This window comes from Pongo pygmaeus, chromosome 14, assembly GCF_028885625.2.
Source record: "Pongo pygmaeus isolate AG05252 chromosome 14, NHGRI_mPonPyg2-v2.0_pri, whole genome shotgun sequence".
NCBI lineage: Eukaryota > Metazoa > Chordata > Mammalia > Primates > Hominidae > Pongo > Pongo pygmaeus.
Genome location: NC_072387.2, coordinates 83,311,789 through 83,329,952, shown reverse-complemented (window position 1 = coordinate 83,329,952; position 18,164 = coordinate 83,311,789). Strand labels below are relative to the sequence as shown.

The following is an 18,164-nucleotide window of genomic DNA, read 5'->3' as shown; positions in this document are numbered from 1 at the left end:
AATTTTCTTTACTGCTAGGGGAAAAATGATTAAATGCAGAATGATATATTTGCCCATGTTGCCTTGTATTTCAAATTATTAATCAATCCTTTCTTTTGGTGTTGACAAAATGCTAAAAAGTAATGTGGGATAATATAATTATGTTTGAATCTCTGTTACAAGTATGCTTAAGTAATATAAAATTGTGTGAGAGAATGGTCTGTTTCTTCAAAACTCTTGAGATAGCACCTTGCTACTTTTTATAATATTATAGACTTGGCAATTGTGGTTACTTTTAGGCACTAGTGTTTTTACATATGTCTAAATATTAATTATAGTACCCCTGAAGTGAATTAGGAAATGCATTATCAAATTGTCCATTTATTTTTAACTGCTTTTTTTGGAGACCATGGTACAGAGTATATTCTTTTTGTTTTTGAATTTTAAAAAGTAGAATTTGTGATTAAACTTGCAAAGAGATTTTTAAAATACACTTTATTTTTAGAATTTTGAATTCACAGCAAAATCGAGCAGAAAGTACAGAGAGTTCCCATCTACCCCTCATCCCTACACATACACAACCTCTTTAAAAATTTCAGCATCCTGCACCACAGTGGTACATTTGTTACAATGGATGAACCTACATTGACACATCATTGTGATTTGAAGTCCATAGTCTGCAATAGGGCTTACTCTTTGTGTGCATTCTGTGGATTTTGACAAGTGCATAATGATATGTATTCACTATCATAGTTTCATAAAAATAGTTTTATTGTCCTAGAAATCCTCTATGCCCTTCCTGTTTATCTTTTCCTTCCCCTTAAGACCTCGCATCTCCTGATCATTTTACTGTGTCAGTAGTTTTGCCTTTTCCAAAATGTCATAGAGTTGGAATCATATAGGATATTGCCTTTTCAGACTGGCTTTTTTTATTTTTATTTTTCACTCAGTAATATGCATGTAAGGTTCCTGCATGTCTTTTCATGGCTTGATAACTAATTTCTTCCTAGTGCTGATTAATATTCCATTGTCTGGATGTACCACAGTTTATCCATTCACCTAATGAAGGACATTTTGATTGCTTCCAAGTGTTGGGGATTATGAATAATGCTGCTATAAAGGTTGCATGTACATAATTTCAGTTCATTTGAGTAAATTCCAAAGACAGTGACAGTGTGATCTTATGGTAAGAATATATTTAGTTTTGTAAGAAGTTAATAAACTGTTGTCCAAAGTAGCTGCCCATTTTGCATTTCTACCAGAAATGAGAGTTCCTGTTGCTCCACATCCTCCCCAACATTTGCTGATGTTAGTGTTTTGGATTTTGGCCATTCTAATAGTTGTGTAATGACATCTCATTGTTTTAATTTGCAGTTCCCTAATAATATATGGTGTTGAACATCTTTTCATATGCTAACTTGCCATCTTTGTCTTGTTTGGTAAGGTGTCTATTGACCTAAAGTCCCATTATAACACACACTCCTTAAGTTTTATTAAATTTAGGTAAGATTGCAGATTTTACCGTACATATGTCAGGAGCCCCCTGTGACTTGGTTCCCCTGGAGTTTTTAACTCCCAGAGTTGTCCACTCTGAGTCCCTAGCAATCCATCAATTACAATTTGGGGTTTCCTGCCTGAATACTGGTTCTCACAGAGTTTTCTTCCCTGGTAAGTTCTGTTTCTCTATGTCTTCCCATCTTTGTCTCCAATTTCGGGACTGTATTTGCCTGTGACTTCTCTAACAGATCTGCGAAGAGTTGTTGATTTTTTCAGTTTGTTCAGCTTCTCACTTGTTAGGATGGAGTGGCTACTTCTAAGCTTCTTACATGCTAGGCAGGAAACCGGAAAGATTTTTTTAAGAAAATACCCAGAGGATATTTTTAATTCTTCCAAAAATGCATTGTTAGTGAGAACGCAGTCCTCTTCATAGTAACTCTAGGAATTTTCTCAAAAAACATTTCCAATATTGTTGTATAATCTGAGAATGTGGCTATCATGATTAAAGGCTCAAAGGAGGGCAGAGTCTAATTGTTGTAATTATAAGATAGTATGTTTTATTAAAAAATCTCACAAGTGTAAATCTTTTTGCTCCTGTGTACTTTCCCCAGACAGAACCAGGAAAGATTTATTTCCCCTATGAGTAAGATCTTTAAAAGTATACTCACTGGCCACTCCCTGTAGTTAAAAAACAAACAAAAAATAAATAAATAAATAAATAAAGTATTTGGCGCATAATTTCTTTTTTAAGGATGCTAAATACTTAGCACAAGATAATAGTATGATGTGTCCATTTGTCTATTGTCAAGGAAGTCCCTAGAACATAAAAAACATTATATCATTCTCAGATGAGTTAACAGTATAATATAGATCTCTGCATAATGAAAATATTTGCAAACGTGTTGATAGTGCACTTCAAGCTGTATAACAGATTCAGCGTATCAGTTACAAATATAACTTAGACAATACATTGTTTCAGTTTCAGCTGCGTATTTTTAAGTTTTGTATTAGTTAAATTGTAACTGTAACATGAGAACATGAGTACATATGGGACAGTGTGTATGTGTTTGCATGTATGTGCACATTGCTGGTTAGAGAACCAAAATGACTCTTTTACACTTTATGATTGTTAACCTGTATAGGAACTTTGTTTTTTTTATCCCAACCATTGGCTTTTCTTTTTTTTAGCCAACTTGACTCTTTTTTTGCCTCACATTTTGAATTGTCAAGCATTTATTTTAATTGTATAGATAACATTTAAAATTATTTTAAAAAGTGAGAAAACATGTCAAAGCAAGTGAAAAATCTCACTCCATGTTCTGTCAGCTCCAGTTTTGAGTGTTTATCATTTTAGCATGCTTTTTCTGTCTCATATGCATTATTTTTAAAGTTATAGGAACATACTGTTTTTTTCACTTCTTTGTGATTCGTCATTTATATCAAGACAAGGAGCTACATATTTAATATATAAATATTTCGTGGTTTGAATGTCTCAATCTATTCATCTAGTTCTCAATTATTTGACATTAGATTAACCTCAAAATTATTTTTAATACTGGAAGCAGGTCGATTGTTCAGTCACTTTTTGAGACTCACATTGGCTGTGAATATTGTTATTTTTCCAGGATGCCAGTAGGCCTTGATGTTTTTTATCCATTTATGTATCTCCAGCTTTTTTCAGGGAGTTTAATAGAATTTCAAGTTAATGGTAAAACAAAAAAAAGCTTGCATTTTGCAGTATTTGAGGCTGTTGATCCTGCAGTTTTATACTTTCAAAAGGTGGTGGTGGTTTTCCATCGTCTGATCTTTCAGACTAAACTATTAGGAGCAAAATAAAGTTTTATTATGCATTGCCCTTTTAAAATCTGGAAGCAATATTTTTGTTTTTAGACAGCATTTACCTGATAATGTGTTGAAAAATAAGGTTCCTAAAATGTCTCTGTACATTTGCTTGAAATAACCATAATGGGAGTCACTTCATATGTAAATATATTACATGAGATATATAATTATACATATATAGTACATTACCATATACCTGTACTATATTTAAACACATCTAATCATATATAATACTTTTAACTGCTTTGTAAGTCACTTATCCTTATCTACTAGTCGACTTCATGATTTTTCCTTTAATATATCTAATATAAATAATATATATTTTATATAAAATGCAGACATATTTTCTAAGGCTTCCTTATGACCGTACATTTTATCTAGCATCAACAATTGCCAATATTTTCCTCTGATGCTGGTTAAATTAGTTAAGCTGTAGACATAGAGGAACAATTTCCCTCTGTCCCAAAATGTCTTTGGTGGTGGGATGGAAGAAAATACCATCATATATGGGACAGTGACAATTGGAATAGAGAGAAAAGGCCAGCTGTGACTGGCCAAAAATTGTGGTAACAAGTTTTATGTGGGGTAGCAAGGGAACCGTTGCTAGCCTGAGAAACAGGGTTGTGTCCATGATGATGTCATTCCTTGATGGAAAATTCGTGATGCAGAGCAAGATGTATCTTTCTTGCCTGCGTTTTTTTTTGGAAGCAGGGTGTGGAGGTCAGAGATACTGAACTTGGTTTGGATTTATTAGTTGTGCCATCCCCATGGAATGTCCAGTTGGAGATGTTAAGGGGTCAGTTGGAATATAGTTCTGGATCTTTGGGGATAAAGAGGCCAGTGCTAAAGATACAAAGTTAGGTTTCAGCAATTAGTTGCTGAAGTCTGCCTAGCAGATGAGATCACCTTCATGTTTTCCAGTGGGGGCACACCTGAGATTGTGGATAGAGCAGTTCGTTGTTTGGGACTGACTGATATGCTAAGGACTTTTAACATCTCTAGCTTCTGGGCGATAAAGGAAAGTGGCATTCTTCCAATTTTGTGACATTCACAACTTCCCACTTCCCCCCACCTTTCAATTTCCAGAGATTGGGTGGAAACTGCAGGGAAGATCATGGTACCAATTCAGTGTGAGAGCCACTGACGTGATAGTGTAGAACAGCTTTGTCCAAGAGATACAGAATACAGTCCACATATGTAATCTTCAGTATTCTAGTACACACTAAAAGAAGTTATGATTTTTGTTTTCTAGTAGACATTTTACAAGTTTAAAAAAAAATTGGCTGGGCACAGTGGCTCACGCCTGTAATTCCAGCACTTTGGGAGGCTGAGGCGGGCAGATCACCTTAGGTCAGGAGTTCGAGACCAGCCTGGTCAACATGGTGAAACCCTGTCTCTACTAAATATACAAAAATTAGCTAGGCATGGTGGTGTGTGCCTGTATCCCAGCTACTCAGGAGGTTGAGGCAGTAGAATCACTTGAACCCAGGAGGCGGAGGCTGCAGTGAGCCGAGATCACACCACTGCACTCCAGCCTGGGCGACAGAGTGAGACTGTGTCTCAAAAGAAAAAAAAAAAGTTAAAAAAAATTAACCCAGTGTAATCAAAATACCATTCAACATGTAATTAATTCAAAAATTATGAGACATGCTAAATTCTATTTTTTATACTAAGTCTTCAAAATCCAATATGCTTTTTGCATACATCTAAATTTGGACTAGTCATGTCTCAGCTGCTCAGTAGTTGCAACAAGTGGCTACCCAGACAGCACAGATATAGACAGTGCAACAAAACTGCATGTGCGAAAAGAAGTGAATTTGTGGTTTGCTTTTCTGCATATCTCCTGTCTTCTAAAACCAATTCCCTCTTTTATTCCTATGAATCAACAGTAAGATCTTCTAGAAAGGATCCAACGTTTAAACCTGTGTTTCTTGCCCTACTTCCCAGCATATCTTTTAATTTTTTATAAAGAGCACCCTTCCCTCGTTTCTTTAGCAATTTATTTACATAACTTATGATCATTTTTATTGTTCTTCACAGAAACTAGATGGAACAACCACAAGGATATATTGAATTTTATGTTAACTTTTTTCTAACAAAATTAATAAAATATAAACAGGTTTATATTTCAGTTCATATTGTGAAATATTTTGTTCTTGATACAGGGGTCACTCTTTGTTTTTGTGAAGGAATGCAAAATCTAAAGATCTCATCCAGCCAATCTGATGTAGATAGAATAAAACTCTATCTTCTAGTTCCCTGTTGAAAGTTAAGTCACCATATTAATTTGGGTAATTGTAGTTTCTTACTTTGGAGACTTCTGAGGCTAATTTCATAGATCCTCATTGGCCACGTCTAAGAATGGGGCCAGAGAGATTTCCTTAGTTACTATATTAATATTGAAATCTTCAGGTTTCTTTCAGTTTCCATTGCTTGAACTAATAAGCAAATTTGCAGCCCCTTTCTGGGATCTTTGCACTTGTTTGTTGGAGAAACTTGGATATGCAGAAAGGATAGAAGGAATTTAAGGAAAATAATAAAATGTCTTTTAAAATATTGCTGATTTCCCAGCAGATATATTCTAAAGCAAATTATAAGTATGATTTTATATCAGGTGTTATTTTCTTTCAATATTGAGGTATTATTTTATTGGGAAGTATAATTCAACATAAAATTAAGGTTCCTTCCTTCCTCCTTTCCTTTCCTTTCCTTTCCTTTCCTTTGTCCTTTCCTTTCCTTCTCTTCTCTCCCCTCCCCTCCCCTCCCCACCCCCTCCCCTCCCCTCCCCACCCCCTCCCCTCCCCTCCCCACCCCCTCCCCTCCCCTCCCCACCCCCTCCCCTCCCCTCCCCTCCCCACCCCCTCCCCTCCCCTCCCCCCTCCCCTCCCCTCCCCCCTCCCCTCCCCTCCCCACCACCCTCCCCTCCCCTCCCCACCCCCTCCCCTCCCCTCCCCACCCCCTCCCCTCCCCCTCCCCTCCCCTCCCCCCTCCCCTCCCCTCCCCCCTCCCCTCCCCTCCCCCCTCCCCTCCCCTCCCCTCCCCTCCCCCTCCCCTCCCCTCCCCTCCCCCTCCCCTCCCCTCCCCTCCCCCTCCCCTCCCCCCTCCCCTCCCCTCCCCCCTCCCCTCCCCTCCCCTCCCCTCCCTTCCTTTCCTTCCTTTCTTTCACAGGGCCTTACTCTGTTGCCCAGGCTGGAGTGCGGTGGAACAATTATCAGTCATAGCCTCGACCTCCCAGGCTGAAGTGATCATTTCACTTAAGCCTGATTAGCTGGGACTATAGGTGCACACCACCATGACCGTCTAGTTTTTTTAATTGTTATTTTTTGTAGAGATGGGGTCTTGCTATGTTGCCAGGGCTGGTCTGAAACTCCTGGGCTCAAGCAGTCCTCCTGCCTTGGCCTCTCAAGGTGCTGGGATTACAGGTGTGACCCAGCATGCCTGGCCAAAATTAAGGTTCTTTTCTAATGAGTTCATAGAATCAGCAGTTACAAAACAGTGGTTCTGAAATGGGCTGCTTTACTCCCTCTCCTCTGCAACATTTGGCTATTTCTGAAGGCATTTTTGATGGTTACAACTGAGGGGATGTTACTGGGATGTAGTGGCAGAAGCCAAGGATGCTGCTAAGCATCCTACAATGTACAAGACAGCCCCGACAACAAAGACTTATCTGGTGTAAATGTCTGTAGTGCAGATGTCAAGAAACCCTGGTCTCAAAGAGTGTCTGAGTTACAACAATGGACTTCCTCAAATGTACTCTGTCTATTGGCAACATTTATTTTAGCCATATTCAGCATCAAATAGCAAAAGACGGTAATAGAAACTTCCTGGGTATAATAAGTTATTCAGTTATTCAAAATTATACTGTTTCTATTTTTATGGGTCATGCTTATTAAGAGGCTGGCAGGAAGTAACAAGGCCTGAGTAAATCCTGTGCAGTTATATAATTTCTTAATTTAAAAGTGTATTCCAAATTTCTGTTGAATGAATTTTGTTTCCTTTATGACTTTATTGTGGTACATTTTAGAATTGGAGAAATACTCCAGAAAGGAAAAAAGAATGCTGGATTTAATTTATTTATGTACACGCATGTACATCCTACGGAAATTCCAAGAAAAGACAAGCATGATTGGTAAAATGTGGAAAAGCGGAGGTGGGGAAAGAACATCGTCAAGGTGATGACAGGAATATGTGTAATGGCACAGAGGTGTTGGTATTGCTGACTTCATATTGCCCTAAATGCAGGCTAATTTTGAAATTTAGCAACTTATTTCCTGTGTAGTTCTTTTGATTTCCTCAAGTAATTTTGAAAGTTTTCCAGGGCTCAAATTACAGGCCACTTTGTGGATAACTTCTCCAGTAATCTGTTTGTTAAATATGTTCAGTAATAAATGTCTTTCTCTTAAACAGTATGTTTCTGGATAATCACGTAAAGGAGAACCAGTAAAGCTTTTTATTTAGCACTGTGTCAAATATAGAATTTGCTTGCTAGGAAGCACTATCAGACACTTCATGGTTGTCTTTAGTAGTCAGAAAACATTAGATGTCCTCATTAAGATGAAGTGACTTGTATTTCTGTGTAATCGGTGTGTATATCGTCACAGTTTTAAACAGATAAAATAATTCATTGCTGCCACTTACCATAATTATATATTAATGTATTCCACAATTATGTATTAATTGTGTGGGTTAGTTTTCTGTCAATTCCTGTCATCATTTATAAAAAACAACTCTTAACATTTCTGTTTTAGTTATGTAATAGTTTTATAAAGAATATAACACACAAAACTTAGTGGTTTCTGCAAAGAGTCAAAGAAAATCAGGTTAGTACACCCATTCTAAAAATCAGTTTGGGAAGAATAAGTGAAATACTACTATTACTGCTATTACTAATTATAATTATTTAAATATTACCTACATTATAATTACTTAAATATACATTGTCTCTTTGAAGTCTTAAAAAAATTATATGAAGCAGAGATTTATCAGCATTTTACAGTTAAGAAAACTGAAACCAGAAGAAAGTCTCATATACCTGGACTTATATACATGGTAGAGACTAAACCAGGAAGTCTGATCGTCAGGCCCATGCTCCAAGGCAATGTCCTGTTCTAACTTGTACTCTGTGCAATAATGAAAGTGTACAGAATTCTTGGGGATATTTGGGTGAAATGAATTAGATATTTAACAGCATTGCCAATAAAAATGTCAAATTAGTACAGTAATTGGATTATACGTAAAATTTAATATAACTAAAGACATCATTTGGGAAATCTGGAAAAATCATAACTCGGAAGTGGATATTCTTGAAAAATTGATAGATTATATATTGGGTCAAGTATATGCATTTGGCCATGCAAATGCAAGATATCTTTCTTCTCTGCATTGTGAGCATCCAGAGTGTTGGTGGGAAAAAGAGAGGAAAGGCATGGCCATTCTTGTTAGGTGTCTGACATGACTGTCTAGACAATGCAAACTGCTGCAACTTAGTTAGTATTGAAATAATCTTTTAGTCCTAACTACTTTTGTTATACCTTTTAATAAGAAGGCAAATACTACGTCATGCTTTTATGTGCTTTGAAAACCTTTCTTGGATGAAGTAAAAATCTAAAAATCATTTTTTCTGCCTTACTTTTTTTGGAAACATACATTCCACTAGAGACCAATACCATGCTCAAGGTATTTTCAGAGGAAGATAAAATTACATATAAGCACAAAGTTTTAACTAAATATTTAAATTAGAAATATATGAAGAGAACGAATGTAGATTCTTATAGAAAAAGACAAAACCGGGCCGGGCGCGGTGGCTTTCGTCTGTAATCTCAGCACTTTGGGAGGCCCAGGCGGGCAGATCACCAAGTCAGGAGATCGAGACCATCCTGGCTAATACGGTGAAACCCCGCGTCTACTAAAAATACAAAAAATTAGCCGGGCGTGTTGGTGAGTACCTGTAGTCCTAGCTGCTCCGGAGGCTGAGGCAGGAGAATGGTGTGAACCCGGGAGGTGGAGCTTGCAGTGAGCCGAGATCCCACCACTGCACTCTAGCCTGGGCAACAGAGTGAGACTCTGCCTCAAAAAGAAAGAAACAAAGAAAGAAAAAAACAAAACCTAGTTTACTTGTTTAGCAGTGTGCACATTTTTCTGGCTGCCAAAGAAAAAATTAAGGTTGCTTGCTCTTTTTTGTTTTCATTAGAATGGTCACATTTTAAAAACTTAACTTGGATTTTTATTTTTCCTATACATTCTTTTATTTTTCCCAACTCTTCAGCACTATTTTTTTCCAGGCTATGCAGGAGATAAACACTCACTGATCCATGTTGTAGAAAGTTAATCCATTTTGGGTTTGATAAGGAGCAACTTGAAATCATTGTACACAAGAAAAGGTGGAAATTTAGGTCAATAATTATTTCCTTTGTTTCCCATAGAAAATAAATGACTTAATACTTGATAGTAATCTTCATTTTCTCTTGACACAAAAGACCAGTGATGTTATTTCATTACATACTCCCTTCAGTGTTGTGAATGTTTTTTTCATTACTATTCAAACAACTTTTCATAAAGGGAAATGACCATTGTATATGTTAATGTACAGTACTCAAACTTCTACTTCGGCAAATAACAATTTGTATTTTGTTTTTTGGTTTTGATAATCATGAGTTTGTAGAATAAAATGGTAGTAAATTTTTTTGAAGATGTGGCTAATCAGAGGATTGGTTGATAGCATTTTTTTTTTTTAATTTTAACCAAACTTGTATTTCCATGTTTGGATAAATTTGACTTTATTAGTCTCTTTTACATGATTTGAACCTGCACAGCTTAAGAGAAATCTTTCCTTCTGTGTAACAGATTTTAGGTAAGCAAAATATATTGAAATTAAATACTATACCCAGATATTCATGTATCCCAGAATGTAGTGGGTCCTTTGAGGGATATAGGAGGAATGTGACATGGTTTTCTTTTCCTATTTGGTTTCCTGTCTTAACCTTAGTGGAAAATCTAGAAAAATCTTTGTCATTCTTGACACTCTTCTCCCAGCTCTTTCTTACCACCAGCACTTCCTTCATCTCACTCATCAAAGGCTGTACAGCTATGAACTGTCTCTCAAATGTTTTTCCTCCTCTTTCTTCCCACTGCCACCGCGACCTCACCACCTCTTCCCATGTCCTGTTGTGGTGGGCTGTGAGCTGGCTGCACTTTCTCTTGTATCACATCAGACATCTTTGTAAGTCAGCTTCCAAATTGCTTCTAGTCCTGTCTTTCTGTACACAACGCTTAAACTTAGCTTTTGCTTAATAAGCCTTCGTGACTCATCATCACCTGTTATGTGATGCCCATACACGTTTCTTCCCCTTTTACGTCAAGCTGTCTTAACGCAGGGAGCCTTTCCGTCTTGTTCACTTGCACCCCTAGCAAGTAGCACCCAACAGGCCTTACAGAAACATTTTTGAAGAAATGAATTACCATAACATATAATAAGCTTGATACGGCTCGGCTCTGTGTCCCCACTCAAATCTCATGTCAAATTTTAACCTTATTGTTGAAGGTGGGGCCTGGTGGGAGGTGATTGGATCATGGGGGCAGTTTCTAATGATTTAGCACCACTGCCCTACTGCTGTCTTGTGAGGGAGTTCTCAGGAGATCTGGTTGTTTGAAAGTGTGTAGCAACTCCCCTTTCGCTCCCTTCCTCTGCTCCAGCCATGTAAGACATGCCTCCTTCCTCTTCGCCTTCTGCCATGATTGTAAGTTTCCTGAGGCCTCCCCGGCCATGCTTCATGTACAAGCCTGTGGAACTGTGAGTCAGTTAAACCTCATTTCTTTATAAATTACCTGGTATCCGGTAGTTCTTTAGAGCAATGCGAGAAGGGACTGATACAACCCTTCATGACCTGACTCCAAGTTACTTTTCTGGTCTTATCTCTAGTTACTTCTCCAATGAACATTATGTTTTAGCCATGCCAAATTCTGTTTTATTGTTCACCAATATGGGGAATTTCATATCTCTTAAGATTTTGCCTATGCTCATCCCATCTGTCAACAACAAGCTTATCTCCTAGATCCAGGAGAATGATTGGATCTTATATTTTTTCATTAGTCCAACAAATATTTATTTACTTAATGGTGTAAGTTTCAAGGATAGGATAGGAGTACTCTTACGAACAAAAAGAGAACTCTCTGTCCTCCTGGAACTTATGTTCTAGTGTAATGGCATCTAAAGAGTCTGTCAGGTAGTGGTGAATATTGTGATGAAATAGAATGCACACAGTCCTGGAGGGAGGAGCATTTTTGATATGGTCAAGATGTAGCCTGAGCAAAATGGTAGACAGTGGGGTTGGGGAAGTGGTTAGAGGCACCTGCTGTAGGTCAGGGCAAGAACTTCAGAATGAGCTTGGAGCTCTCCTCTCCATTGTATATGGGATCAGTTTACCTTTGCCTTGCTGCTTCCACCTCAGCCATGGTACTTGGTCTCTTGATATATCAGGAGCCTGAAACCCACTAGCCAGAGTTGCTTGCACAGTTCTAGGCTTACACAGCTTTGTAGCAGTGCCAAAGTACCCTGTGCTTTGAGGATCTCTATCTCTGGAAGCAATGAAAAATAGATTGTCATCCTGAATTTAGACTCATTATCATTTTCATAATCTTGGACAGATTATATAATCTCTCCAAACTTTAATAATTTTCTCATCTAAAATAGCCGTAGTAAAAAAAAAAAAAAAAGTTGATGTGCAATTAAATGACTGGAATGAAACTCCACAGAGCTTTCTCTTTTTTGCTCACTGATAAATCCTAAATAACTGGAACAGTGACTGGCCCTTAATAAGTATATTGTGAATGAATCAGTGTATGAATGAATGATGCAATGAATGTAAAGCACATGAAACAACCCCTGGTACATGTGTTGAATAAATGTTATTGTTATTATAACTGTTACCATAATTTGTAAAATTAGGGAACCTTGTGAGGATATTGTGGTTGTATTGCAAATGTACTTCTTGATCGTCTATGAGGCCTGTGTGCTGCATTGGCACTTCTGCCCAGGCTCATGGTGCGTGGCTTCTGTGTCCAAGCATGTGCCCAGGGAAGGAGGCCTGGCATCATGGACTGGAGCACCCAGCCAGCTTTCTGGTTTCTCTCTACTCCTGTTTCCTAGCTCTAGACTGTTGGGGGTAGGTCCTGAGAATTAGTTTCTGCTAGCCTCGTCTCCCAGAAAGGATCTTGTTTCTGGCTTCCTTTTCCAGGACTGAGGTCAATTCTCATCTTTACCTGACATCAAACCCACTTGTAAGTCCATCTCTACCCTATTACCTGCCTCCACATGTCAGATCTCTCCTCATAATGTTACTACCTGTTCAGCTGAACTGAAGTTTTGTCCTCCTTCTCTAGGGATTGGTTGGTGGTAGGTTAATACTTCTCTTGCCATGATGTTTTCTTGCTTTCTGAACACTCCTCTTATCCATGGTTCATGACTGTGGTGCAGATGGAATGGAATGGCAGGCAAGTAGAGGCCCTCACTACATATTTAAGGAAAGATTTAGCCAACTCACAACCCCCAAGTGTGTGTAGTTTTTCAGAGTATGAATGACAGAAATACTTTTCTATTACAATTTGTGTAAATGCTGGGGTGAAAAGTGTTATTTGGAAGCTCAGATGTCATTTTAACCATCCTCTGCCCAATGAACAAAGGAAAGTAGGCATGCATCTGTTTTAATTCTTAAAAATGTATTGAGGCCTTTGGAAATGCCAGTAGTAAATTTTGGCTCCCAGTTTGGATTGGATTGGTTGCCCTTTTGAAAAGCATCCATTTGCAACTTGAATAAGAACATCTGCTTTTCATGGCTAGTTCAGCAACTATCACTAATAGGAAATGTTTTTTAAAATATTAGTATACACTGCACATTGTTGTGATAGCTTGGCACTTTACCAACATAGGAAACAGACTGATCATTGCTATCAGGAAATTAAAAATTGCTGCATTACATAGACAGTTTTACTAGTCTTTAGGAGAGAGACTGTTCCATGCGCTTCAATGTGAGGATTTTAATGGAAGGATTCTGTTTTTGAAACTGAAGACAAAATTCAGAATAATGTAATTTGGATCATTGAAACATATGGAGGATTTTAGTTGAGAGTCCCAATAGGCCTATGGTTTTGGCTCTTATTCCTCTTAATAAAACACAGTTATTGACATTGATATCCATTCTCCCAAGATGCAAAAGAATGTAAGATGAAAGGCTGGGCTAGAATGGCAAAGTCTGTGTTTGAAGGGATGTTTATTTTGTCCCACTTCTGGTACTTTGATTAGTTATATGCCCTCTGTGAAACTGAGTTATCAGCATGAGGATATGTGAGGAGAGAAAAGGATGTTTTTACACTTAGCCATTATAAATTAAATGTAATGCTGAGAGGCATCTGTCCTGAGTGTAAAATGTAGAAGGTGAAGTTAGTGTTTCATTGAAGTACATGAAACCATTGTGAAAATACTGAGTGAGCCACCAAAGACAAGAATATTTTTTAAAAGCTGGGTAGCAAATGAAGTTACTTGCTAAATTAATTATGAGATATTCCTAGGATAAAAACATATAATCTCATCAAGTTAAGAAAATTTGTGGAAAACTTGACTTAAAGGGAAAAAAAATATTAATAGCTTTGAAATAGCTTTGAAACCAGAGACTGATTCTCCAAATCGTTGCTACTCACTAGTGACCACAAGTTTCACATTTAGTTCCATAGCTAAATTAGCCTAGCTCGGGGAGGAGCTGTTACTGAGATTCCAGAGTGTCTCTGTTGGGACCTTCAATAAGGTGTTCATATTTTTTTTCTATTGTATTAGGAGTGTGTATTGATATAGAGAAAGGTAAGTGAGTGGACAGGTCGGTACATAGAGTATGGTGGTTAAGAGTGCTGGCTTGGGGTCATACTCATTGGTTTTCAGTACAGCTGTATTGCTTACTAATTGTGTGGGCTTGGGCAATTTAACCTCCTTATGTCTCAGATGCCTCAACATCAGATAATACAGCATCAACCTCTTGGGTTGCAGTGAGGATTAGATGAGCAGCTGTATGCACAACTCTTAGCACATGGTCTGGCTCACAGTAAATATGCAAATATATCTATTATTTTTGTTACCAAGATAATGACAAAATGATTGTTGCTTCATGCCACTGTGTGATTTGTTGCATAGCAGTAGACAACTGAAATAGTTACCTAAACATGATTTCAATCTATTAGGTTTGTTAACCCTTACCCAGAGAGAGGGAGGAATTCACTGATGTGCTTGTATGTAAGCAAAGGTTTTGCAATTAGTTGTTAACCTATTAGTTAGTGGAACTGGCACATCTGCAATAGGGCTTGAAAAAAATTGCTGTTATTGGTGTTTGTTGTTGTTAGGGTAGAAGTGAGAGAAGTTGAATTCTCTAAGAAACCTTTTTTATGCAAACCCCTAATTGCCCTGTAGTCTGATTCTGATACTTCTTCTATAGGAAGAGGTACCCACAGGATGTTACTTTTAACCAGTTGGCACTCTTGCATTGCAAACCTTTAAGAATCTGCTATGCCAGCCTGGTGGCTCATGCCTGTATGCCCAGCACTTTGGGAGGCCAAGGCAGATGGATCACTTGAGGCCAGGAGTTCGAGACCAGCCTAGCCAACAAGGTGAAACCCCATCTCTACAAAAAATAGAAAAAAATTAGGCGTGGTGGCGCATGCCTGTAATCCCAACTGCTTGGGATGCTGAGGCACAAGAATTGCTTGAACCTGGGAGGCAGAGATTGCAGTAAGCTGAGATCGTGTCATTGCACTCCAGCCTAGGTGATAGAGTGAGACTCTGTCTCAGAAAAAAAAAAAGAATCTGCTATGAAAGTGTCCCAACCAGCTTGGTGCAGTGAATCTTGACTGTTCATATGTCCCTTACATCACTGTCTAGCATAACGTGGATGTGGGGCAGGGGCGACATATTCTTATTTCTCATCATCTGTAGCTGAACATGAAGATTTAAAGTGGATGTGTATTTAAATAAATATATCATATATCCTGTATCTACACAGAGCAAAACAAATACCAGCAGTTATTTTTGACTTATGACAGGAACCCTTGTTTAAAAGCTTAGAACTGTTGAGTATTGACTAGCTAGCTCCTTATTACTCCAGTTGTGCAAAATGAGTCAAGGTCAGGAGGAGAGAAAGGAAAAGACCTGCCTTGGGAGGTTAGGAGGGCACATTGTAGGAGTTGACCTGGAAAGTGACCCCATTGTATGTTTTTATGAGTTCTGGTCATTGAACATCAGTCCGTTTCCTTGCTGCACATTACATTCAGAATATTTTGAGATGATGGGATCAATGACTGTTGTGGTTATATGGTTTTTGACAGGGAGAGCAAATGTCAGCTCTACTACTGTGTTGCCAACTCTTTTTTTTTTTTTTTTTTTTTTTTTGAGACAGTCTCCCTCTGTCGCTCAGGCTGGAGTGCAGTGGCACGATCTTGGCTCACAGCAACCTCTGCCTCCCGGGTTCAAGCAGTTCTTCTGCTTCAGCCTCCTGAATAGCTGATACTACAGGCACCCACCACAATGCCTGGCTAATTTTTGTACTTTTTGTAGAGACAGAGTTTGACCATGTTGGCCAGGCTGGTCTCAAACTCCTGAGCTCAAGTTACCTGCCCACCTCAGCCTCCCAAAGTGCTATGATTACAAGAGTGAACCACCACGCCCGGCCGTTGCCAATTCGTATTTGGTAAATGGGATATCAAGATTATTCTTCTCATCCCTTGCACATGGAATTGGTCAACAGCCAACTAACAAATTCTATGGATGATTTTTCGTTAATTGGTACAATTCACTCATGAAACAAGTGAATAAGCAAGCATACATAAAGTAGTTTCTTGAGGGTTGTGTAACATCAAAATGTTTGTTACAAATATACAAAGAATACTACATTACTAAAATTGATGACTGTAATTTTATTCATCTCTTAGGAATCAGTTGAACTATTGATTCCACAGCAAATGTGTTTTGATTAAGATCATGGCAAGATATGTTTGACAGCAGTTCCAAATTATTAGAATCTAGTACATATTTAAAGTCTACATTCATCTGAGATTATATGTATCTGATCTTAGCTCAGTGAGATACATCTATCAATATTTTGTTTCAAGGACTGTATTGTCAATGCTGTGTAATTACCATGTTTTGTATAAAAATCACACACCTTCCTAGATAGTTTGGAGCATGCCGTCATACTGAATAGTTTTGTTTATGAGAATTGAGGTTAGATCCATGAATGCAGCGATGAATATGCTTCACATGTGTTTGCAACAGGCATATATACAGATTGAATCTGCACTAGTTGAAAGAGTTTAACAGTTGAAGCTTAGTTTCCCTGCTGTGAACATTGTTATTTATGGTGTTTATTATAGTTGTGGCTGTGGCTGTGAATGATTCTAGAAAACCATAGAAAGATTTCCAGGAAAACTTGATTTCTTAAAAAAATCGAGAATGTTTTATTTTTTTCACTTGTACATGAAACTAAACTGTACATCTTGACTTTAACACATGTAGAATTATTCAAGAACAATATAAATTTAAAGAAAAACCATCATGAATATATAGTGATATTTAAATGTGTTAAGTGGAACACAGACCCAGTCAGGTTTTCATGATTTATCAGTTTTTAACTTCAAAGACTCTGGTTAGCTTGCATTTTTTAATCTAATGGGTTTATCACAGCCAGTGGGGAAAATGGTTAAAGTATATCAGCTGTAAATTGGTACAAAGCACTAAAAGGGACATTAGCCTCTAATCAGATTCTAACAGTTCATTAAATCTGCTTTTCCAGAATCGCTCTTTGTCTTTTCTCCTCTTTTTCTTGGGCCTTCCTTATAAGGCATCTTCTTGCCTTTTCATCTGGGCAAGAACTCCTCCAGGGTAGGAAGCAATATCAGCTCATCCTTCATTGTCTACCAGCCAAACAGCCTACAGCATGCTTTGTTAAGGTGGATTCCTAGAGCTGCTGCCAGACTTCGGAGAGTCGGAGAGTCGAGGGCTGGCTGGCTGCAGGAAGGCTTTCCTGAGACTGGATGGTGGTAAGCCAAGCTGGCTGCTGCCAACCTCGGAAGCCAGTGACACGTTAGGATTTGAGATCCCTGCCCCATGTGAAAACAACCCACAGGCCTCCATGAAAGGGTTTCAAGTTTAGAACAACTCACCCAAGTTCACCAGTAATATACCACAGTTCCTTCTGCTCTAAATTATCTATTAAGATGTAAAATTCTGAAAAAAAGGGACAAGTCAAAAGCAAACATTTTTAAAAAGTATCCTGCCAATTTTGAAAATATTGAACATTTATAGGGAAATAATATTGACAGTAATTTGTTTTCTTCTTTTTATCACCTAATAGACTAGGTGGTGTAGACTTTTTAAATGCTCATTAACTCCAGAGTAAATTTGCTTCTTTTTGTTGATTCCTTGGAGCAAATATTTATAAGAGGCTCTATACATTTTATTTCTTGGAACAATTTTCTTAACAAAAAGAAGAGTCAAGAAATATGAGAAATAGAGTTTCACTATACTGCACTCTGTTGGTATTATTTGGTAATAAGAACATGTAATTTATAATTTGTTGAAAGGAGAGTCGTTTTTATTTATTTATTTTTGAGATGGGGTTTCGCTCTTGTTGCCCAGGCTGGAGTACAATGGCGCAATCTCGGCTCACTGCAACCTCCGCCTCCCAGGTTCAAGTGATTCTCTTGCCTCAGCCTCCTGAGTAGCTTGGATTACAGATGCCTGCCACCACACCCAGCTAATTTTTGTATTTTTAGTAGAGACGGGGTTTCACCGTGTTGGCCAGGCTGGTCTCGAA

General features: G+C 38.1%; 1 protein-coding gene across 16 annotated transcripts in view; it reads left to right on the top strand.

The window, feature by feature from the left end:
- KLF12 (KLF transcription factor 12) overlaps nucleotides 1-18,164 on the top strand; it is a 458,192-nt gene that overhangs the window by 171,472 nt on the left and 268,556 nt on the right. The gene's annotated exons all lie outside the window — the stretch shown is intronic.